This window comes from Phoca vitulina, unplaced genomic scaffold (assembly GCF_004348235.1).
Source record: "Phoca vitulina isolate PV1807 unplaced genomic scaffold, GSC_HSeal_1.0 scaffold8, whole genome shotgun sequence".
NCBI classification, from domain to species: Eukaryota; Metazoa; Chordata; class Mammalia; order Carnivora; family Phocidae; genus Phoca; species Phoca vitulina.
Window position 1 is genome coordinate 27,979,757 of NW_022589711.1, and position 24,911 is coordinate 28,004,667.

Below are 24,911 nucleotides of genomic sequence, written 5' to 3' on the forward strand. Positions count from 1 at the left end.
TATTCAGGAGTAAAAATAGAATGAAATCTTGGGTTGCCTGCTTGGCTCAGTCGGTTAAGTATCCAAGTCTTGATTTCAGCTCAGGTCATGATCTCAGGGTTGTGAGATTGAGCCCCATGCTGGGCTCTGCAATGGGCATGGAGTCTGCTTAAGATTCTCTCTCTCCCTCTGCCTCTACCCCATTCATGTATGCTCGGGGTCTCTCTCTTCTCTCTCTGTCTCTAAGAAAAGAAAGAAAGAAAGAAAAAGAAAGAAAGAAAGAAAAAGAAAGAAAGAAAGAAAGAAAGAAAGAAAGAAAGAAAGAAAAAGCAAGCAGCATGGAAAGGAAGAAAGGAAGGAAGGAAGGAAGGAAGGAAGGGAGAAAGGAAGGAAGGAAGGAAGGAAAGAAAGAAAGAAAGAAAGAAAAAGAAAGAAAGAAAGAAAGAAAGAAAGAAAGAAAGAAAGAAAGAAAGAAAGAAAAAAGAAAGAAAGGAAAGAAAGAAAGAAAGGAGGGAGGGAGGGAGGGAGGGAGGAAGGAAGAAAGAAGGAAGAAAGAAAGAAAAAGAAAATGAAATCTTGCCATTTTCAATGACATGGAGAGAGTATAATACTAAGTAAAATAAATCAGTCAGAGAAAGCAATCAGAGAAAGACAAACACCATGATTTGACTCATATGTGTAATTTAAGAAACAAAACAGGGGCGCCTGAGTGGATCAGATGGTTAAGTGTCTGCCTTTAGCTCAGGTCATGTTCCGGGGGTCCTGGGATAGAGCCCTATGTCCAGCTCCCTGCTCAATGGGAACTTGCTTCACCCTCTCTACCACCAACCCCCCACTCCTGCTTTCTCTAGCTATCTCTCTTTCTCAAATAAATAAATAAAATCTTTAAAAAAGAAACAAAACAAACAATCAAAGGGAAAGAAAATAAGAGAGAGAGAGAGAGAGAGAAATCAAGAAACAGACTCTTAAATATAGAGAACAAAATGATGGTTACCAGAGGGAAGGCTGGTGGGGGGAAAGGGTTAAATAGGTGATAGGGATTAAGACGGCTCTTGTTTTAATGAGCACAGGGTGTGTATGGAAGTATTGAATTACTCTATTATATAGTTGAAACTAACATAACACTGTATGTTAAGTAACTGGAATTAAAATAAAAAATTCATGTACATACACCATTTTTTAACCTAATATATTGTTTCTTCTTAGTGACAAATAAGCAACAGTATGCTTAAGTGATATCAGAATTATGGTAGAGACTGCTGTGTGATTTTCAAAATAGCTGAGAATGACATTTAATAATAGTAATAGAAAAAGAAAGAGAATAAAAAAAGAGAATAACCTACTAGGATCACAGCTTTATTTTGGACAAATACTTCTCTTTTTAAATAAGGGAGCCTTATTTCCTATGTTTTGCTTAAGGTAACAGAAGCTAATTAACATAGGGTTTTGGTAAAATGCTATGTATAACAGATCCATGTGATAAAATTTTGAAATTTCTATGTATTGATTAAAAGCAAGTTTTAGTAAACCATTTAGTGTCATGAGAATATATTATCCTTTTAGGACATGATAAAAGGGGATACAAATGGAATATTAATAGGATTCCAAGTTTGTAAATAAAATGTAGATTTAAAAACCTAGAAGGGAGGGGTACCTGGGTGGCTCAGTTGGTTAAGCATCTGATTTCAGCTTAGCCCCAAGTCAGGCTCCCTGCTCAGTGGGGAGTCTGCTTCTCTCTCTGCCCCTCCCCCTGCTCATGCTCTCTTTCTCTCTCTCTCTCTCTCAAATAAATAAAATCTAAAAAAACAAAACAAAATCTAGAAGGGAAAAAAAATAAAAATCTAGGAGGGAAAATGTTCACTTTTTTTTCAAAATTTCTAAAGTTTGCACAATGTATAAGCACAACATTTATATTTCAAAAAAATCTTATTAAAAAGACATTACACTTAAATAAAAATAAAATAATTCAAAGGACTGAACACTTCTGGATCATTTGGTTTGGGAAATAGCAGTCCTTATTATCTCTGAATCTGATCATCTGTGTTTGATTTTTAAGTACAGAGCAGATTGTTGAATTATCAGATATTAAGGTCGGACTGCAGATGGTGTAACCCCTAGAGACATTTGTTCCCTCAGGCACCCCTGTGTCTGCTGCTGAGATAGTGTCAACCCATAGTTTTAGAGTTAATTTTGGAGTAAATCCATAATTCACTTTCAAATACTGTTGTTACATGTACACTTGGTCTCACTAATATGGACTCTAATTACAGTATGCTTCAGTGAACCATGAGACTGTTATACGTGTGTGCACATAGATGCATGCACACACAGATGCACATTGACTTACCATCAGCAATTGACAAATAAGGCCCCAATCTCAGGGCACCTCATGAAGTTGTGAAATGTTACTTGGGATTTACTGAAGCAAAGCTGCATTAGGCATTCCATGAAGCATGACTGATTCATCCAAGTAGAGACTAATCTTATTTTGATCCTATATTTCACTCTTCCCTGAGTGTCTGAAAATCAGAGAGTGTAAAAAAATGCTCCTGAGAATTGAAATTCAGTGTAGAAAATGGTACAATAAATAAAACCCCATGCAACCTATGGACAATTTTGATCATCCAGAGCACTCTTGCTAATGGTTCCAAGATTTAAGACCCAGATCATGAAAAGCATTTTCTAGAAAGGGCCCTTGGCTTTGATATTTCCTTTCCATCCCATGCTGACACAGTCCTAATTTACTGATGGTCAGGGATTCATGATATATAGTTCTACTTCATGCATCAGTTTCTAATTGGCAGGGGGGAGGTTTCTAGGATAGAATGTGCTGTAAGCCTGAAGTTTTCTTTCTTTTTTTTTTTCCCTTCTAGACAGGGAATCTAAGATATATATTTATTGAGAGCTTTATGAAACAATTAATAAATATTTTGGAAATCTGTTTTCAAGATGAGTTTATTCTATCATTGTAAGAGATACAATAAAATAATGACTAGTTTTATAAGTCTGTTCATTTTATTTTAAATTTAATAAGATTTCTATCCTTGGATGAAGTTCTAAAATATTATCTTTCTTTATAAAGAACTTTTCCAGAAATAAAATACCTGTACTCAAAAGTTTGTCATGTTTAGCCTGCCAAGCATCTTGAAATAATACAGGCATTTACCTCCAACAAGAATACCCAATCAGCGAATAAATAGCCTGTTGTTACACTATTGAACATTTCCCTTCAAAAAGTTTATATCTTTGGTATACTCTGGATATTAAGAATATTGACAAATAGATCAGATAGTGCCATCACATGGAAATGATCCATTTTAATTAGAATGCTTCATCTACAAATGTTACAAAATGTAGGTATGAGAATATTCCCCTAAACTGTGATTTATTGAGAATCTAAATAGTCCATATACTGAGCAGGCACTTTATATATATACTATTTCTTCAAAGGGAGGTAGTTTTTTGGTGTTTATATTTTTGTTAGTATTTATTGAGTATTTAAGAGTTTTACAACCATTAATAATTTCACATTACAACAAAGTAGTACTTTACATATAAGAAAAGTATGAATCAGAGAACTTAACTAGGTTTTCCAGGCACACAGTTAGTAAGTGATGGAGACATAAGTCAAGCCAAATTCCCTATGACTCTAATTCTTGGTTTTTTGTTGTTGTTGTTGTTGTTGTTGTTGTTTTTCCTGCAATGATGTCTTCCTTTTATAGATTTCCTTCTTCAATATTACTTACGAATATCCTAGCAGAGTGTGTGGACATGTAAAAAGACCATGCTCCATTCATGTTTATGTCGGTACGCTACCTAGAAGAGTAACTTATACACAGTAAGCCTTCAGTGGAAGTTAATTAAATATAAATTAGCATTACGAATCAGGAGCTTATTATGATTAGTCATCTCCAAACATCACTTAATAGACACCCATAGTTCCTTTCATTGCAAAAGGTCATTTTGTTGGGTCTACACAGTCTCTGTCTTGAGGGCCTGTGCATGAGTGTTCAACCTGGGTAAATTCTAAAGTAATTTCACACAAGCCCATGCAAATACCCTGGACTTCAGGTTTTTCTTTGATAACACTAAGCCCATCTTTCCCCACAGCAAATATCTGCTGCAGATAAGCAGCTGACCTATTTAGGGGGAACACATACCCTCCAGTTTACCACTGTCCCCACCACCTGCTGTGTTCTGCAGCCAGCTTGCTTCCAACTGTAGAATTTCGGTTACCTTTCTGGTCCTGTAGGTAATGAGTTAGTGATTTCGTGTTGTGTAATGGCATACAACCAGGTATTTACTTAACTGACACAGTTCAGCAGGGATTTAAAAAACAAAGGCCCACATTCATGCCTCGTCAATATTATGCTGTGATATTTAATATTTATATCTAAGGGGCACAATTTCACTTTACACTTGACATTATCAAAGAACATTTAAAAATTAATATTAAAATTGATCTTTGTAATAGGATACTGTGTCCAGATTTCCAGAAGAGCTACGAGAAAAAAAAAATGCCAGTAAAAGTCACTTAAAAATATTAAATAAATTTTGACTCAGCTTCTACACATGGTTTTGATGAAGCCACAGATGAAGGCTGCTGTAGGGGAGGATTTTCTCCATGAGTATGGCACTTGCGATGGCTAAAGGACATCATGAATAGAATGGACACATATGGTCACTAAATGGCAGTAGCCTCTCTATCCTTCCCTAAACACAGAGCATACCAGAGGGTTTTGTAATATATTTTGATAGTGATGGACCTCTGCATACTGAGATTCCTGGTTAGCACCATTTCTTTGGCTTGAAGATCCCCTTTTGTTATTTGAGTAAAGATAAATTGTCTTCTAGAACAGAAATTTAACATTGGCTAACCTTGTTTCAACTTTCACTTTAAGAGATGACTAAAAACATTGCTTTAGTTTTCAAATGAACTTTACTGTTTAAATATTCTAGACATAGAAGATTATTCAAATGTTAACTTAGATATATATAAAGTTTGAGTGACACATTTTAATAACCGAAATGTTCCAAAATCTCAAATCTTGAACAAAGATTAGAAGGATTAGTAAGGATGTTTTTTTCTCTTTGCACTGTCATCATCCAGATAAAGCACTAAGATATTGTGCATGTAAAAACCCAAGAAAGCTTAATATGAAAGAGAGGGATGTTTTATGTGGCTCTGTAAAGCAGCTATATAAGAAAGTCGTTATTTAGGCTTGTTAAACAGCATGCCTTGAAGATTGCAAGTTCAGGTTTTATGTGAAGATGTTCTCCAGTGTAGATCTACCTTCACGAGAGGTAGTGGGGTGTTTAATAAATTGGAATTGATAAAGGTAGTGATGACGATATGATGTAGGAATAAACTTTCTCTAAAAAAAAAAAAAAAACTCACTAAAACAAAACTCTCATGTTTGCTACCCAGGTAGCAAACAAGTTTAATCAAGTTTAGTATTGTTCTGAGAACAGTCACGCTTTTAAATATTACACACTTTTTTCTTTCCTTTGGAACCACTCTTATGTGGTTGACAAGGCTATATTCATGCACTAGCCAAGATATTCTGCTTTGTAGACTTCATTTGCCTCATAAATAAATGGGAATAAACACACATTCCTGGTCTAAGGCAGTGGGATAGATTCATAAAGCTGGCAAGATGCCTTAGAAGTGTAGGTTTATCCAAACTATGTTTTCAGTAATCAATGCATGTAGCCAATTTCAAGAATATGTTTTTATTATGAACCTAGTGATGGCTTTGCCACACATTTAAGATCACAGTATGAGTTGAGCTAAAATTTATAATTTGCTTTTTTCTCAGTAACCACCTTTAGCTTTCTCTACTAGTTCCCAGTATAATAGTACCCAGCAAACACAATTATGCAGATATCAGATCTCAGATCTTCCTTACAATGTTTATTCATTCTTTTTGTAACAATTAGAAACCTATGGTAAGTGCAGTGTGCAAAAAAAGTTATGTGCAGAAAAAAAGCAATACTCGTAACAGACAACTAAAAGTAATAATAAATCAAACTACTTAAATTTTAAAATTCTAATTGAATAACTTGAGACCATAAGATAGGCTAGACTGAACTATTAGTCCTAAGCCTCCTATATTCCAGCATATTACATCTTTTTTTTTTTTTTAAGATTTATTTATTTTGGAGAGAGAGAGAGAAAGAGAGAGAGAGGGAGAAAGTGAATAGGGGTAGGGGCAGAGGGCGAGGGAGAGGAGAAGCGGACTCCCACTGAGTGAAGTGCCTGACTTGGAGCCTGCCCTCAGAATCCTGAGATCAGGACCTGAGCCTAAACCAAGAGTCCAATGATTAACCTACTGAGCCATCCAGGCACCCCAGTATATTGCATCTTATATCAATTTGCTCTACTTTTAAAATACCTTTAATAGCCACCAAAAGGTATAAAGTTTGATTTGCCCCATATAAACTGCATACTTTATAGAATGGTCAAAATAATTTGATTAAGGCAGATATTCTCGCAATAGAAAGGTTAAAACAATCAGTCCACTTAACAAGGAGAAACTTAATTTTCAAACCCACATTCACTCTTATAAAACAGAGCAAGAAATGAGTATTTTATCTGAATAATCATTTTGCCAATCCAGTATTCACATGGTTATCAACTTCATTTATCCAAATACACATTATAATAATAAAAACATGATATTAAGTGCACAATATGTACCAGACATTTTACCACATAATTTATGTATCAATCTATTCTATCTTCATCACAAATATGCTTTATTATGGTAATTTGGAAGATGAGGAAAGTGAAGCTCAAACAAATTCCACTAAATTTGCCAGTTATCCAACTATAAAATTGTACAAGTGAAATTCAAAGCCAGTCATATCTGATTCCACAGTTTACGCTCTCTACATAGATCTCAACAGAGAAAGAATAATCTATTGTGCAAAGGAAGTTATCTCCCAAAATAAAAATTTTAAAATAGTAGAAGAGGTAGAAAAGTGACATATTGTGTAGGGCAATATATGTCTGCATGTATATGCATATGCATACTTTTATTAACACAAGCAATAGTAGAAGTATAATTTGAATTTTGTTATGCTTTCCAATTTTATTTTAATGGTTGCATTTTAACCACATAATTATTATGCTGCAGCTAGAATGAATTCGTTTCTTCAATTATGGAAAATATCCTAATGTGATGGCATGTCTTTTCTAAAGTGAATTTGTCATTGATTCAACACTTTATGTTTTAGAAATAAACATGTTTGTATTTCAAGAAACAATAAAAATATTGCTTATCTCAAAAGGCTACAAAGCATTCGCACATGATGATTGCTCTTTTTAATTTTATCAAACAATGTTTGTATCTATTTTTTTTTTCCACAATAAATGTGAGGGACAAACTTAGTTTTATACGGAAAAATCAACATATTAAAAGGAAAAATCCAACTTTTCTAGAAACCAAACCTCTTTTTTGGTAAGCTGAATATGGACATTAATATGCTCAATATTCACCGTAATTCCATGCTCTGATCTTGCAGACCAGCAGCTACTGAATGTATAAGGATGTAGTCCTTGTGAGTCTGGACAATGTGGAGAAGGTAAAAGGGACAGCTGCCTATTGTCCTGATGCACTGAGGGTGGAATTAGTGCCATTTTAGTGTTTGTATACCCAGTGTCTTACACCTCCTAATAGGTACTCAGTACATATTGATAGAATGAGTGAACACATATCGCTTCTCAGCCTTTTGGCTAAGATCAAATATAGAATGAGTGAACCCATAAATAAAAGAAACCACAGTTTTTTATTTCTCCATAGATGGAACTATAACATAGAGAAGGTTTCTTAGATTTAAACACAACACACATCGTTAGCATTCTGCTTTGTGTTCTGAGGGAAAAATAATGAATAATGTGTCATTCTTGCCCTCAAAATCTCACAAAGAGAGTTATTATGACATAAATATTTGTAAACTTATGTAGTCCTCCCAAAATGATCTATTTAGAAATTTTGAAAAGTAACTGTAGAGATATTACTTGACAGTATATAATTTCTTGACTATAATGGAAACTTGCCTTGATATAAAAGCTCAGAAGTTTGAGTAATCAGTTCAGGATGGATTGGCCATGCGAAGCTTTTAAAGAATTAGTAATGGACTACTAGTTTTAAAGAATGGGTATAGGGGGTCTAAAAAGAGAGAACAGAGAATGTCATTCTGGTCAATGGAATGGTAACCACAGTGCAATGTTAAAAAGAAAAAAAAAAGTACCAGTTCTGGTTTGGAGACCCTCCAAATAGAGCACTAGTTGAAAGGAGAAAGATAAGAAGATAAGAATATAGATTATGCAGCCATTAAAAAAAATGAAATCTTGCCATTTGCAATGACGTGGATGGAACTAGAGGGTATTATGCTAAGCAAAATAAGTCAATCAGAGAAAGACAATTATCATATGATCTCACTAATATGTGGAATTTAAGAAACAAGGCAGAGGATCATAGGGGAAGAGAGGAAAAAATGAAACAAGATGAAACCAGAGAGGGAAACAAACCTTATATAAGACACTCTTAATCTTAGAAAACAAACTGAGGGTTGCTGGAAGGGAGGGGTGTGAAGGGATGGGGTAACTGGGTGATGGGCGTTGGGGAGGGTAGGTGTTGTAATGAGCACTGGGTATTATGTAAGACTGATGAATCACAGACCTCTACCCCTGAAACAAATAATACATTATACATTAATTAATTGAATTAAAATTTTAAAAAATACAAAAAAAAAGAATATAGAGCACTAGTTGAAAGGAGAAAGATAAGAATATAAACAAGTAGGTTGAACCTTATAACAAAAGATTATGAAAACAGGCATTTCTTATATTCAGTTTGGACTTGAAAGCAAGATATATTGAAATGCTATTATAGTAACCAGACTTTATACCTTAATTCATTGTATTGCTCTGTTCCTTCCTCCTTTCCTTGCTGTTTTACATAATAGTCTATGCTCAATTTTCTTTCAAAAGTAGACCCCATAACAGAATATTAGCATTTAGGAAGAATAAGAAGATTCCATTATGGAGCAGTGAGGTCCATAAAAAGTATATGACGTACGTGTGAAAAATGGCACTTGCAAAATATCATTCAGTAACAGAAGCTCAACACATGTAAGACAACTACATTAATACTGCTAAGGTCATGGAGAAAAAAATGAAAGGAAGGGAAATAAGAAAACAAATCCCATTAGAGATTATGTTAAACTGAAATTTGAAGAGCAAAATGAACCTTTTGAAATCAAATACCTATGAGCATATCAGTTTTATATGCATTGCTTTAACTGTCAGTAATAAACCTGAAAGAAAAAAAATGGAAAATTGATGGTAGCATATCAACAAGGGACTGAATGTCTAGGGTGTTTCATTTGTAAATAACTAGCTAATATAATTCAGTCACCTTGGGCAAATTTATTAATATTCCCAGCTATCTCAAAAGGAAATCTCATGTACACCAATTAGTTCTTATGTCTTTTCCCTTAAACAGCTGTAATAAAAGAGACCATCAGAATTTTTTCTGATTGCTCCTTCTTTGTGAGCATCATGTCTAATATTCACTTATATTTCAAGAAAGATTTAAAATATTTTCCAACATTTACATTCTTCTATTTCTATTAAAATGAGTCCCAGATAATTCTAGTAGCTTTGAATCTTTGTCATGGATCTTTCAAAAATTTCTAGCAAAAAGCTGATTGTCAGTTAATGTAAAGAATTTTAGTCTTTGTGTTTATATCGCCATCACAAAAATGTAGTACTTTAACTTTTTATATTTTTGTTTAAATGGCTCTCCCATCTCTTAGATAAGCTATATGAGGTCAGAGACCACGTTGTCTTTTCACCTTTAAATCTCATAAAGCATACCTTCTCTCTGGTTGATTGAATTCAAATAAACAAATGTGAAAAATCAGAGATAGACTCAAGTTTCTGAGGGAGTGAGGGAGATTAATAAATAACCAGATGATTGTAGCAAGTGTTATAATAGAAGTTCCAATGCCCAACACAACACGATTTCTGGCACACAGTCCCATCCCTAATTTGGAAGGAAGGAGGAAAATAAGTAAAGAAGTAAAAGAAAAAAGGAGGAAGGGAGGGAGGGCATCCTTCCTTATCTTGGCATTCACCCATCACAGAAATTTAAATTTACCAGTCATTCTTATATATGACTTCCCCCCAGAAATATGGCATACCTATATAAACATTAAAGTTTGTACAACATTTGAGGAATTATGGAATTCCTAGCATGACTACCCCAAATCCACAATCTCCAAGTCAAGTAAACCTTTCTTAGTATCTATGTTATAACTAATGTTTTCTCTTACTCCACAGATAGTAGCCTTTATTTGAAAATAATTTCAGGGTAATTTTCACCTCAAATGAACTTGAAAAAAAAATCCTTTGTTTTCATTTTTTTTCTCCATAAAATCCACAGAACGATGAAAAAATGGGTGAAGACAATGCTTTTACATCAGTAATTCTTCTGTCATTCTGTCAATTTAGGTTAGTTTAGTAAGAATACATTGTTCACCTACACTGTACCTGGCATTGCCCAAGTCTGCAGAGATTCAAAGGAATGAAGGCAAGAAAGACCCATTCTCAAGGACTTCACAGTCTACTTAGTTTGCTGTTATATGTGGTTGCAGATTTCTTTCCTCCCCTTTTCCTCCATCTTTCCTTCCCTCCCCACCTCCCTCTCCTACTTCTCACCCACCATCTCCTCCCGCTTTCTTCTCTGTGTATGTTTGCATAAATCTCATAGAAAACTAGATTTCTCTACCAAACATGACTAGTTTAAGTCTGATCATTTCATTTGCAGTGAAAAATCTATAAAGTTGTAGCAGATTGCAAATTTTTCTACCCAAGAAATTAAAGTTTCACTATCTAAAAGTTTTCAAGTGCTACATGTCCTAAAATATTAATGTATTTAAATTATAAGTGACCTAAGACAGGCCCTGTTTACCATCATTTTAAAATGTGATCTTAGTGAAAGTTCAAGGGTTATCTTAGTGAAAGTTCTCTTCATTTTCTCTGATGTGCTCAGATTCATGCAAAGTTGTGATTAGCATTAATGGAAGTTATAGATGTATATAAATGTTTATTCTTTTCTATTTACTCAGGGCCTCCTCCTTACTGTTTTCAAGGCTTTCTATCAACACTAATGTCCAGGAGAGGCTTTTAAGCTGTGTCTCCACAACCAAAGGAATCTGGAAAACTTACTAGCATTCAGATATATTCGTCATATGCTTCAACTATCCAAGTCAGTATATACCATGTTTTAGTTTTCTCATTTGCTTCACAATTTTGTTTTCTGGGCTAGTTTTCTTCATTTTTCCTTTCAATTTCTATGTCATTTGTTTTGATATATGAATTTATATGTTAATGGCAGCTCAGCTTGTCATTTGTATATCCATGAAAGAACTCTGAGTTTTCCATTTCCTAAATCTTTGAGGTTTCTTTGCTCTTCTTTCTTACCCATTGTAGTTAATACAAGGAAGGGCCTTGTTATGGATAATCAGAATGTTTGTGTTCACCTAAAATTCATATTTTGAAATCCTAACCCCCAAAGACGGTGGTATTGGGAAGTGGAGATTTAGAAGGTGCTTAATTCATGAGGCTAGAAAACCTCCTGAACGGGATTAGTGCCATATAAAAGAGGCTCCTGAAAGTATTCTAGCTCTTTCCACCATATGAGGATACAATGATACAATGAGCAGTCTACAAGCTGGAAGAGAGCCTTCAACATAAACCAACCAAGTTGGCATCCTAATCTGTCAGATTCCAGAACTGTGAGAAATAAATTTCTGTTGTTTATAAGCCACTCAACCTGTGTTTGCGGCCCTAATGGACTAAGACAGGCTCTGTAAGCTATAATCTGTGCTGCCTGAAATGTAGTAGTTGGGGTCTTCTTATGCTAAAAGTCAACACCGGTGTTTCACATAGGTGGTCACCTCAGCAGCGCACTGGTAGAGCTGTCAGAAATACTGCCCACATGCTTCAATTGAGCCAAATGTAAAATAGTAACATAAATGAATAAAAACAGTATTCTCAAGTTGACATAGGATATAAATCTTGTCATTTTTGAGCCCATGAAAGAGACATGTTAATAAGCTGGGGAAAAATAAAAATATATAGTAAGTAGTTTTAACTAGAATAGATTTTTAATAAAGTCATTTAAATTGCTCCTCAAAGTGTTCTCTGAACTGAATTGAAGCAAATGGATTTACTTTATGTATTTTGAGTTCCTGTTTTACCTGCTGCTGCCTTTGCTTTGTGACTCCAGAGGAACTTTTCATTTATCCTTCTCATCAGTGTCACTTAAAGCAGAAAAGGTGCAAGTGCATTTGACTAAGAAGTAGTAGACAAGGTATAATTTTTACAGTGCTCTTTCCAATAGCTTTTCTTATAACTTTATCCATCTCACCCATTATTTGAAGTTTCTGACATACATTAGTAATTAGAAAATCCACAAGTTGGAGAAATGAAATTAATACTACAGCAGTCCCTCTTGTTTTTATATACCTGTACACCATGATACTTTTCCATTGTAACCTATCCTTACACAAAGTCCTACAATATATGAATTCACTTTACTATAGTTTGTCAAATACATGTCCATTCTAAATCCTTATTTGTAGGCAATGAATGTTTGATGTAATATGAAACTAAGAAATAATGTACCTTACGATGTATATTATCAAAATAAAGAAAAAAATATAACATCTTTAAACTGCAAGAGATAGTGATCAAGAGATAGTAAATGGAAACAAAATTTTCAGTAATCATCAACCAATCACTAAATAAGTCGTGTAAAATTACATTTGTAATCTCTTACTTTAGTATGCAATCTATATTTCTAATCTCTTAAAACACACACACATATAAAGAACCTCCATATAGTTTTATCTTTAGTCTTTCTTTTCCAACAGTTCATTTTATGTGAGAATAGTAACACATAAGATAGAAGACCTCTAATGTGTTGAGTACTGTTTTAAGTCCATTAAAACATGTTGAATTGTTTAATATTCACAAAAGTTCAATAATGTAAACACTATTTTCATCCTCTGTTTTTTTTCCCCTGTTTTGGAAACTTAAACACAGAGAGATTGAGGATTTCCCCCCAAATCACACAATTAAGTGGCAGACCTAGAATGAAGACCAGATGTAGTAGCTCTGAAGTTGATGCTCTCAACAGGTCAGCAAAATTGACTATTCATCCATCACAAAGAAGTTTTAGGAAGAGTATTAAAAATAATGTGGTGCTCAACATCACTCATCATCAGGAAAATACAAATCAAAACCATGATGAGATACCACCTCACACCTGTCAGAATGGCTAAAATTAACAACACATGAAACAACAGATGTTGGTAAGGATGCAGAGAAAAGGGAATTCTTTTGTACTGTTGGTGGGGATGTGAACTGGTGCAGCCACTCTGGAAAATAGTATGGAGGTTCCTCAAAAAGTTAAAAATAGAACTACTATACCACCCAGCAATTGCACTACTAGATATTTATCCAGAGGATAAAAAAATGCTGATTCAAAGGGGCACATGCACCCCAATGTTTATAGCAGGATTATCAACAATAGTCAAATTATGGAAAGAGCCCAAATGTCCATCAACTGATGAATGGATAAAACAGATGTGGTATACACACACAGACACACAGACACACACACTGGAATATTACTCAGCCATCAAAAAAGAATGAAATCTTACCATTTGCAACAACGTGGATGGAACTAGAGTACATCATGTTAGGTGATATAAATCAGTCAGAGAAAGACAAATAGCAGGTGATTTCATTCATAGGTGGAATTCAAGAAACAAAACAGATGATCATAGAGGAAGGGAAGGAAAAATAATATAAGATAAAAACAGAGAGGGAGGCAAACCATAGGGATTCTTAACTATAGAGAACAAAGTGAGGGTTGCTGGAGGGGACGTGGGTGGGGGATGGGGTAACTGGATGATGGGCATTAAGGAGAGCACTTGTTGGGATGAGCACTGGGTGTATATATAAGTGATGAATCACTAAATTCTACTCCTGAAACCAATACTACACTGTATGTTAACTAACTTTAAATATATAAAAAAAAATATGGTACAGCAATAGTAGGAAATGCTAAATTTAACACAAAAAAGAACAAAAAATAAGAATTTAATAAATGTACACTTATCACTGTGAAAGCTTACTCAAAGAGACTTCAAAGTATTTCAGAAGAAAACCTGTATTTCTTTTGCATATACCTTGTTTTGACCACCAATATAATTTACAAAATGGCAAATATTTTTGAAACCTCTGATGTAAGGAAGGCATTCTAGTAAACAGTCTAACTGACATGCTTTGCTTTGTTGAAGCATCACCCAAATCCTCCAAGGTATTTTCTAACAACCATATTTTATGGATAAAGAAATTAAGGTTTGTAGAGTTTATTCAAGAGTTTTTCATGACACACTCAGTTAACTGTGGTATTGGGATTTAAATATAGATCCTTCTAACTCCACAGACACCTAAGAACTACCACAATGTCAAGGGATAGCCTTGGAGGTCTTATAACTCTTCCACTAATCCCACTTCTTATCACAGGACAATATATGACAAAATGAGACTTCTGTCTTTTCCCTAATAAAATTTTATTTCTTTTTATGGAAATTATAACTACTTGATAATATATTTTTATTGTCATTTTTTCTCTGTTATAATTCAAGCTGTGAAAAAGTGTGGAGTTTATTTTATTCAAGAAATATATACCTGAATAGGAACTCACGAAAATTGCATTTAGGCAAGAAATACATCAGTGATAATTATGTATATAGAGGCGAGTTATGAAGGTTTAACACTTGGTTTTCCATTTCAAAATAACCTTAGTGCTATGGCTGATGTCTGCTTGGGAAAGCTCTGCTTTATCTATCAGATAAACAAAAGTTTTCTTAAAAATCATTTTTTAATGTTTTACATTAAAATGATTGCATTACAATTAATTATATGTCATGCAATAGAATAAATGAAGACATTCTCATTTAGGAAATACAAATATCAGATTCCCAGAAAGATAATGATATGCTTTGATTTTTCTTTTTTGTTTTGCATCTCATAGAAAACTATCAAAAAGAGTACATAATGGGACAGTAATCTTCCAGCATTGCATATGTCATTTAAAAGCAGAGAATTTGGAGATAGATGATGCCAGTTTGGAGGTTTATACAAAGATGAGGGAGTTTCCAAGAATACAGAGGGAAAAAAAATAATAAGTTCATCATAGTTGTATTAATTTTCAGTGAATTCTTTCTTGGTCAACAGAAGAAATGGAATCTATTTCCCTACTCTGTGAATCTGAGCTAGTCTGTGATTTGCAGCAGAAGTGATGGTATGTGAGTAACAAACTGAGGCTGCAAGAGGCCTTCTGTACTTTCATTTACTCTTTTATAGTGTTGCTTCCACTGTGTGAACAAGCCTGGACAATCCTGTTGAAGAAGAAAAAGTCATAAGAGTCAAAGTCAGCCTGGATGGCCCATCCATACCCTAGAGATCTAAGTGATCCCAACCAAAACATTAAAGTCTCAGCAAACTCATAGCTAACCACAAATGATTGAGCAAGCATAATTAAGAACAGTTGAGCCAACAGCTAAGTAGAAAAAAATGCCCCAGCTGACCTGCAGACTAATAAGTAAATAAATATTATTGTTTTAATCCACTGAGGTTTGGCGGATGGTTTGTTACAAAGCATTATTATTGCAATTGATAACTTATTCACGAGTGTAATAACACTGAAAGTTGTTATCTTAATGTTCTAGCTCTGTCATTAAAGGGTAAATATACATGAAGGAGTCAGCTTCTATTTCTTCATTTTCACAATGTCAAAGAGAAAAGAGAAAATTTACTCAGTTGGCTTCTAAAACCTCTGTTATCATATTCTAGGGTTCTAGAAACTGAGCAAATAGAATTCTATAATAGAATCCATAAACATAGCTTTTTAGATAAAAATATACCTTTATGTCTCAAAAATATTGATTAGAAAGACTTCATTTCTAATGTATCATTTATCATATATCATTTCTAGTGTTTACAAATAACAGCAATGAAAAAATAGAAATTGTCCCTAGAAGATATTTGTCAGCAAAAACTTTAAAGACTCTAAAAGCAAATGAGCTATTTGCTCAGCCATGGGAAAAACAAAATCAAACTAAAACATTGGAAGTACATTAATGCTTATGAATGAAAAAAATGTATTATCCATACAAAAGATATCAAAGCCCCCAAAGACAATATGAATATATTTGGATCTCATAAACAGTAAACAAATATATAGAATCACATACACACACACATACACACAATACTAGACTTCTGAAAGAATGAAGAAGAGGCTTAATATATATATATATATATATATATATATATATATATATATTTTTTTTTTTTAGGAAATAGTACATTAACATAAAGTCCTTCTGGCTCCTGGATGTAGGAAACCCATATCTCCTCTTAAAATAAGTGAATTATGATGCATATTTATCTCAGTCATTTATATTTTCAAAAGTAAATCCAGAATACTCCCTAAACATTGATACTAAATACAAGGGATTGACTCAGAACAAATTGTGGCAAAGGTAATGTTGATTTCTTCTTGTGGGCTTTCATTTAAGCTAAGTAGCTGAGTAGATGATTTAACTGATAAAATTATTCAAGGCCAGATATTACTGAATTCTATCTCTCTATGGTAATGGTTTTACATTTTTACTAGACTTTTGAATATCTCAACCAAAAGAAACACTCATGGGATAAATCAGTGAGAATGAAATTTTCGGGTAGTGTTGCTTTCTCATTCCACACCATGATGAATCTCACTATGGAGAAACCTCTACCTCTATCCAGAAAATAACATAAATAAAAACAAACGACATTGTTTGAAGTACTGAATACTGAAGAGCTGAGACCAGGAAATTGGAAATATGTAAGTAAAATTCTATCACATGTGTAGGCAGGTGAACATAACTATCATACAAAGAAAAACTTTTGCACTTAACTAAATGATTGTATATTAACTGATCTACATTTTTAAGCCAATTACATTTCTCATGACTTTCTATAAGGATATTTAAGAAAATTACACTTTACATTTTATTAAAATACTTAGATTAAATTTCTTAGATTTAAAATTAAGATAGAATATCCAGACAAAATAAGTATAAATCTATGTGGAATGATTGTTGCATATATGCCTACATATAGTTAAAATGTCCACTAACATTTGGATCATTATATATGGCCACTCTAAATTATTGTTTGTTTGTTTTTAAAGATTTTATTTATTTATTTGACAGAGAGAGACACAGGAGAGAGAGAGCACAAGCAGGGGGAGCTGGAGAGGGAGAAGCAGGCTTCCCGCTGAGAAGGGACCCCAGTGCGGGGCTCGATCCCAGGACCACAGGACCATGACCTGAGCCAAAGGCAGATGCTTAACGATGGAGACACCCAGGTACCCCGCCACTCTAAATTATTATCTCTGACTTGAGTTAAACCAGGGGAGAACTTGCTTATACCACAACCAAGTGAAATTTACTCCAGGTATGCAAAACTAGCTCAACATTCAAAAATTAATTAATGCAATCCATTACACATCAACAGACTAAAAATGAAAAATCACATGATATTATTGACAGATGCAAAAGACTCCAACCCATTCATGACAAAAACTCACAGTAAAGTAGGAGTGCAGGAGAACTTCCTCAACTTGATAAAGAATACATACCAAAAAGCCATAGCTAACATACTTAATGGTGAGAAACTTGAAGTTTTTCTATTAACATGAAGAACAAAGATAAGAATGTCTCATCTACACATCACTTTTCAATACTGTACTGGAAGACCCAGCTAATACAATAAGACGAGACAAGAAAAGCAAAGCATATGGATTGGGAAGGATAAATAAAACTGTCTTTGTTCACAGATGACATAATCGTCTACATAGGATATCTGAAAGAATAGACCAAAAAAAAAAAAAAAAAAATCCTGGCTCTAATAAGTTATTATAGCAAAGTTGCAGGTTAGAAGGTTAGTAAATAAAAGCCCATCACTTTCCCATATACCAGCAAGGAACAAGTGGAATTTGTTCCTTAAACTTAAAAATACACCTCATTTACATTAGCACCCCAAAAATGAAATACTTAAGTACAAATTTAACAATATATGTACAAGATATATATAAGAAAAACTACAAAACTATGATAAAATAATATATATATTATATATTATATAATTATAATATATTATATATAATTATATAAGTAATATATATACTTATTTATATATATTTATTTAAATAAATGAAATGATAGTCCATGTCCATGGAAAGGAAGACTCAGTATTATCATGTCAGTTCTTCCCAATTTGATCTATAGATTTAAAACAATTCCAATCAAAATTCCAGCAGATTATTTTGTGGATATCAACAAACTGATTCTCAAATTTATATGGTGAAGCAAAAGACCCAGTATAGACAACACAATTTTGAAGAGGAACAAAGTTGGAGGACTGATTTGATCTGACTTTAAAACTTACTATAAATTTACAATAATCAAGACAACATAGTTTTGATGAAATAATAGTTCAATGGAATGGAATAGAAAACCTAGAAATAGGTTTACACAAATACAGCCAATTTAGCTTTGACAAAGAAGCAAAGGCAATATAGTGAAGAAAAGACAGTGTTTTAAACAAATGATGCTAGAACAACTGGATATCGACATGCAAAAAAGAAAATGAATTTATACAGCCTTCACAAAAAAATAACTTAAAATGGATGACAGACCTAAATGCAAAACTCAAAAGTATAAAACTCCTAGAAGATAACATAGGAGAAAACCTAGATGACTTTGGGTGTGGCAATAACTTTTTAGGTATAACGCCAACGGCACAATTCACAAAAGAAAGAATCAATAAGCTGGATCTTATTAAAATTAAAAACTTTGCGAAAGAGCACATCAAGAGAATAGAAGAGAAACCACAGACTGGGAGAAAATATTTGCAAAAGATCCATCAGAGAAAAGTCTGCTACACAAAATATACAAAGACAATTTTAAAACTCAGCAAGAAGAAGACAAACAACCCAGTGAAAAACTGGGCCAAAGACCTAACAGACACCTCAGGTAAGAAGATACACAGATGGTAAGTAAGCATGTGAAAAGATGTTCCACATCATATGTCATCAGGGAAATACAAACTAAAACAACATTTGGCCAAAATTAGAATGGCCAAAATCCAAAACACTGATGACACCCAATTCTGGTGAGGATACAGGGCAACAGTAAATCTCCTTCATTGCTGGTGGTAATGCAATATGGTGCAACCACTTTAAAGATTTAATTAATTAATTAATTAATCAATATATTTATTTATCTATCTATCTATTTATTTATTTATGAAAGCTAGAGAGCACAAGCAGGGGGAGCAGCAGAGGGAGAGGGAGAAGCAGGCTCCCTGCTGAGCAGGGAGCCGGATGCAGAGCTCGACCCCAAGACCCTGGGATCATGACCTGAGCCAAATGCAGATGCTTAACTGACTGAGTCACTCAGGTGCCCCAAGGTGCAGTCACTTTAAAGACAGTTTTTCATTTTCTTACAAAACTAAATATACTCCTAACCTTATGATTCAGCAGTCATATTCCTTGGCATTAAGTATCTGAAAACTTATGTCTATACCAAAACCTGAACATAATGTTTATGAGCTTTATTAATAATTGCTAAAATTTAGAAGCAACCAAGATGTCCTTCAGTAGGTAAATAGATAAATAATCAGTGGTATGTCCAGACAATGGAATATTACTCAGCACTAAAAAGAAATGAGCTATGAAGCTATGAAAACACATGAAGAAACCTTAACTGTAAACTACTAAGTGAAAAGAAAAATCTGAAAAGTCTACATATCATACTATATGGTTTCAACTATATGACATTCTGTAAATGCAAAACTATGGAAACAGCAAAAAGATAAGTAGTTGCCAGAGAATGGGGAAGACAGGGGAAATAGGTGAAGTGCAGAAGATTTTTAGGATTTTATAGTGAAAATTCTCTGTACGATACCATAATGATAAATACATGTCATTGGATATTTGTCCAAATCCATAGAATGTACAATACCAAGAGAAATCCCTAATGTAAACTATGGGCTTGGAATTATTATGAGTGTCAATGTACATTTATCAATTTTAACAAATATACCATTCTGGTGGGCAGTATTGATCACGGGTGAGTCTGCACATGTTAAAAGACAGAAAATATATGGGAAGTCTCTGTAACTTCCTGTTAATTTTCCTGTGAACATAAAACTGCTATTAAAAAAAAAAGTTGTTTTGTTTTTTTTAAAGAAAGAAAACTTGCTAGGCTTCCATATTCTTCTTTTTAAAGACACATATATTTTCTTACTGGCTCACTGTATGTATGTATGTAAGTATGTATGTATGTGTGTATTATGTATGTATGTATTTTAGACAAAACAGATCTTTAATGCATTTTCCCCCAAAGGCATGCCCTCACAAGTTACTTCTTTTTCTTTCTCAAGTTTTTAATTTATTTATTTATTTATTTATTTAATAATTTTTTTTTTTTTTAAGATTTTATTTATTTATTTGACAGAGAGAGAGAACACAAGTAGGCAGAGTGGCAGGCAGAGAGAGAAGGAGAAGCAGGCTCCCCGCCGAGCAGGGAGCCCGATGCAGGGCTCGATCCCAGGACCCTGGGATCATGACCTGAGCCGAAGGCAGACGCCTAACCAACTGAGCCACCCAGGCGCCCCACAAGTTTTTAATTTAAATTGCAGTTATTTAACATACAAGAAACAGATAACCTGAATTTTTTGTTTTCGATAAAATCATAAAATTTTTAAGTTAGAAAAAACTTTACATATCTATGAGTTCATCCATATAATAAACTATTATGTGTGCAAAGTGAGGATCCTATTTAATCCACTCTATAAAGTTCCCAGGTCCTAGAAATCTAAGCTATTATTGCAGGGACACTGGAATAAAAGCAAGCCTAATGAGAGATTTGCATATAGATGCTCAGCTAAAAATAAAACAAAACAAAAACTATGTAATATACATGTTGTGGGGTTAAAGCTTTCAATTTTACCATTAAAAATGAAGTTCAATGCAAATGACTAAGACAAATGAAATGCTATCTTAACTATACACTAAGTGGCAAGGGACTGATATTAAACATCACCTTGGGAGGAAGTTTTGATGGGAAAGTAAAAGCTAAGAACAGTAGCAGTCTTAGTAGTAGAATGTACTCAGAGAGGGTGTGGTTATGGTGTCAGTTTATTGTCAATCATGCATACCCTTATCACAGGTCCTGTCAAATGCTGGTGGCTTATTCCTTGTATGTATGAATCTGTAAAAATAAACTAATAATTGACAAAAAAAAAATCTTCAAAAGTGGAGGGTCAGAGGATGTGGCAAAGCATCTAAAATTTTATCTGGATGGCTGGGGCTGTAGTGCAATTAGAGCATTTTATTTATCTCAGAAAAGAGAACTTGGCTAAAGTTTCCAGTTTCTTAACCTGCTCCCATAAATGTCAGAAAACAAAGCCATTCAGTGTAAGAATCTTGATGGATTCTTAATCTGGACAATATGTTGTGGCTTCTTGTAACCACTACCCACAGATTTATGAACTGTGGCAAAATAATAATAACAACATCAACAACAATGATAAATCTCCCTTAGAGAAACGACGCTTGAGTGAAGTGAGACCATAGTTCAGTGGTCCAGTAAATCATGGGATCCTCTTCTTAGGGATCTTAGTGATTCTTATGCATATATACTACAAAGAATAAAGAAAATCTGAATTAATGTTACTAAACCTTGATGAAAATAGTTGCATAGTAAAACTGTTATCATGAGATAATCCAAATACGAACTTGAAAGGTTCATATTTAACTTTAGGAAAAAGACATAATACCAATTAAATATCTAATTTATATTAGTAAATTAAGTTATATGGCCCTGACTTTTAAGATACTTATGTTGTTATATATCTAATTTATAATAAGAATATTATGGCAAGTACCATATGTTGGCTTTTAAAATTAACTTCGATGTGACCATTCTACTACTAAACACTATACAATAATAATTTTTCGCCCAGACTAAAGTCTTCTAACTGGCTTCATTATTTATTTCTTCTCTTTCTCTCATATACCTAATTCTCTAGAGAGCAGCAAAGTGAAACTTTTAAAATGTAGCTCATATTATGCCATTCCAATGGGGAGGAAAAACATTCAATGGCTTCTTGCTTTATTTAGAATAAAATCCAGAATATTTGCCATGACCAATAAGGTCTCACATTGTCTCTATGTTTTGTTATACAAATTTTGTAATATGTGTTACTACTTTTAGCAAAGTAAGATATATTTTTCTGTATGGTGCAGGGTGGAGATCCATTGCTTTATAAAGTAAATATATTTGTCTCATACCACTTAAAAAATATTCCTTCCCACAATTAATCTACAAGGCTCTTGTCATAAATCAAATCTCCATATATGCCCCATTGTGTTCTTAGACTTTCTTCCTTATTCCATTAATCGATCTATCTATCCTTGCACAAATAGCACTCTGTATTCCTCTCTAAATCTCTAAAATCTTTTTTTTTTTTCGATTTTATTTACTTATTTGACACACACAGCGAGAGAAAGAGAGCACACAAGCAGGGGAAGCTGCAGGCAGAGGGATAGGGAGAAGCAGGCTCCCTCATGAGGGAATGTATCTCTAAAATAATCTTGATCTCTGGGGCGCCTGGGTGGCTCAGTTGGTTAAGCGACTGCCTTCGGCTCGGGTCATGATCCTGGAGTCCCAGGATCGAGTTCCGCATCGGGCTCCCTGCTCGGCGAGGAGTCTGCTTCTCCCTCTGACCCTCCTCCCTCTCATGCTCTCTGTCTCTCATTCTCTCTCTTTCAAATAAATAAATAAAATCTTTAAAAATAAATAAATAAATAAAAATAAAATAATCTTGATCTCTGATAGAGAAATTCTCCCAAACTTGTTTTTCCTCAAAATTATCCTGATTTTCTTGGTTATGTTTATATCTAAATTAATTTAATTTAAAATTTAAAATCAGTTGGAAATTTTAAAAATCTTGATGGGATTTTTATTAGATTAACTTAGATACATAATCTTGGGAGAATAAATAGTTTTTCTAAAATTGAATTTCCTTTTTATAAACATAATTTTGGATCCTTTTTAATATTTTTCATTAAAATGTATTTTTTTCTCCATAATTTATACACATTTTTGTTAAAGGTATCTGTTGCTATGGCATGTCATTATTACTTAGTATTTATTGCTGTTATATAATAAGAAATTGAATTTTATATACATAGTTACATATAACAACAGTACTAAAATTTATTAATTTTTAAAAATTTTATTTGTATTGTGTATTTTTCAATATAAACACTTAGATTTTTGTTTAAAAATGGAATTCTTTGTTTGAAAATGCCATTATCACCCTTAATAAAATTAACAATTATTATTTGGTATTATTGGGATCCCATCTCATGTTCAAAGTTTCTCAACTGTGTCAAAAATATATTTTTAAAGATAGTTTCTTACAATAAGGATCCAAACAAACTCCCCAAACCCTCCCCCTTTTTAATGTTATTGTTAAGTTGAAGAAACCAGGAATGTAGTTGTCCTGAATTCTAGATGTATCCACTTGTTCTTTCATGGTGTCATGAAACTTGTTCCTCTATAACCCATGTTTCCTGTAAACTGGTAGGTAGTTCTTACATCTAGGTTCTATTTCTTTGGGCAAAATCTTATACAAGTGATGATAAGTACTCATATTACATCACATTAGGAGGCGCATAATGTCTGAGTGTTCCAAACTTCCTGACGTGAAGAATGGTCAGTGAGTTAAAGATGGCAATGGGAATTGCAAAATGGTTACTGTTTAGTACCATGTATTTGGTTACTCTGAAATACAATTTCAATAGGAAAGAAAATAAAAAGCTTAATAATTTCTCCCATTGACAATTTTCAGAGTAATAATCAGGTTTCCCACTTAGCCTCCAATTGTGACCAATGAAAGTGATAATTTTTTTTTTTTGGAGGAGCAGTGATTTTTTTGAGTAATATTAATCCTAAATGTATATGTTTTATATACAATGTTTAAAATAGCTGAGTTGATTATTATTCTTCTTGCTCAAATTATTCCATTCTTGGTCAATGAGATCTCATTATTTTTTTTTAATTGAGGCATGAACTCTACATACACTGTATACTTAATATACAGTAAAACATTCAGATAGTAAGCATCCTATTTAATCATTTTGACAAATGTATATCCTCATAGTATATATGTATGTAACTCATAGTCCTATCAAGACACTGAACAATTTCTATCATCCAGTAATATCTGTTCTTCCAATTTCTAGTTAATCTCCTACCAGAAGAAAAAGTGGATCTAATTTCTAATTAGGTTAGTTTGGCTATTCTAGAATATCATTTAAATGGAATCATACAATAGGTACTTTTTGTTTGTTTGACTACTTTCATTCAACATAAATTTTGAGATTTGGAGTGAGGTCAGAGGTGAGTTTTTCCTTCCCCCCAATAGAGATATTCAGTTGTTCTATCATGGTTTTCTGGAAGAATTAAAAATTACTGCATATATGTGGCATATTTCTGTACTCCTGATATTGTTATATTGATAAATCTATCCTTTTAATAATACAGTGCTGTCTTGATATTTTTGTCCTTATAGTAAACCTTGACATCAAGATTAATTTCCAATTTTGTTTTTTTTTTCTTTTCAGGATTGTTTGAATTATTCTTGGTCCTTTCCTATCCATATTATTTTAAATCATCTTACCCATTTCTAGGAAAAAAAAAAGAACTACCGGAATTTTTAG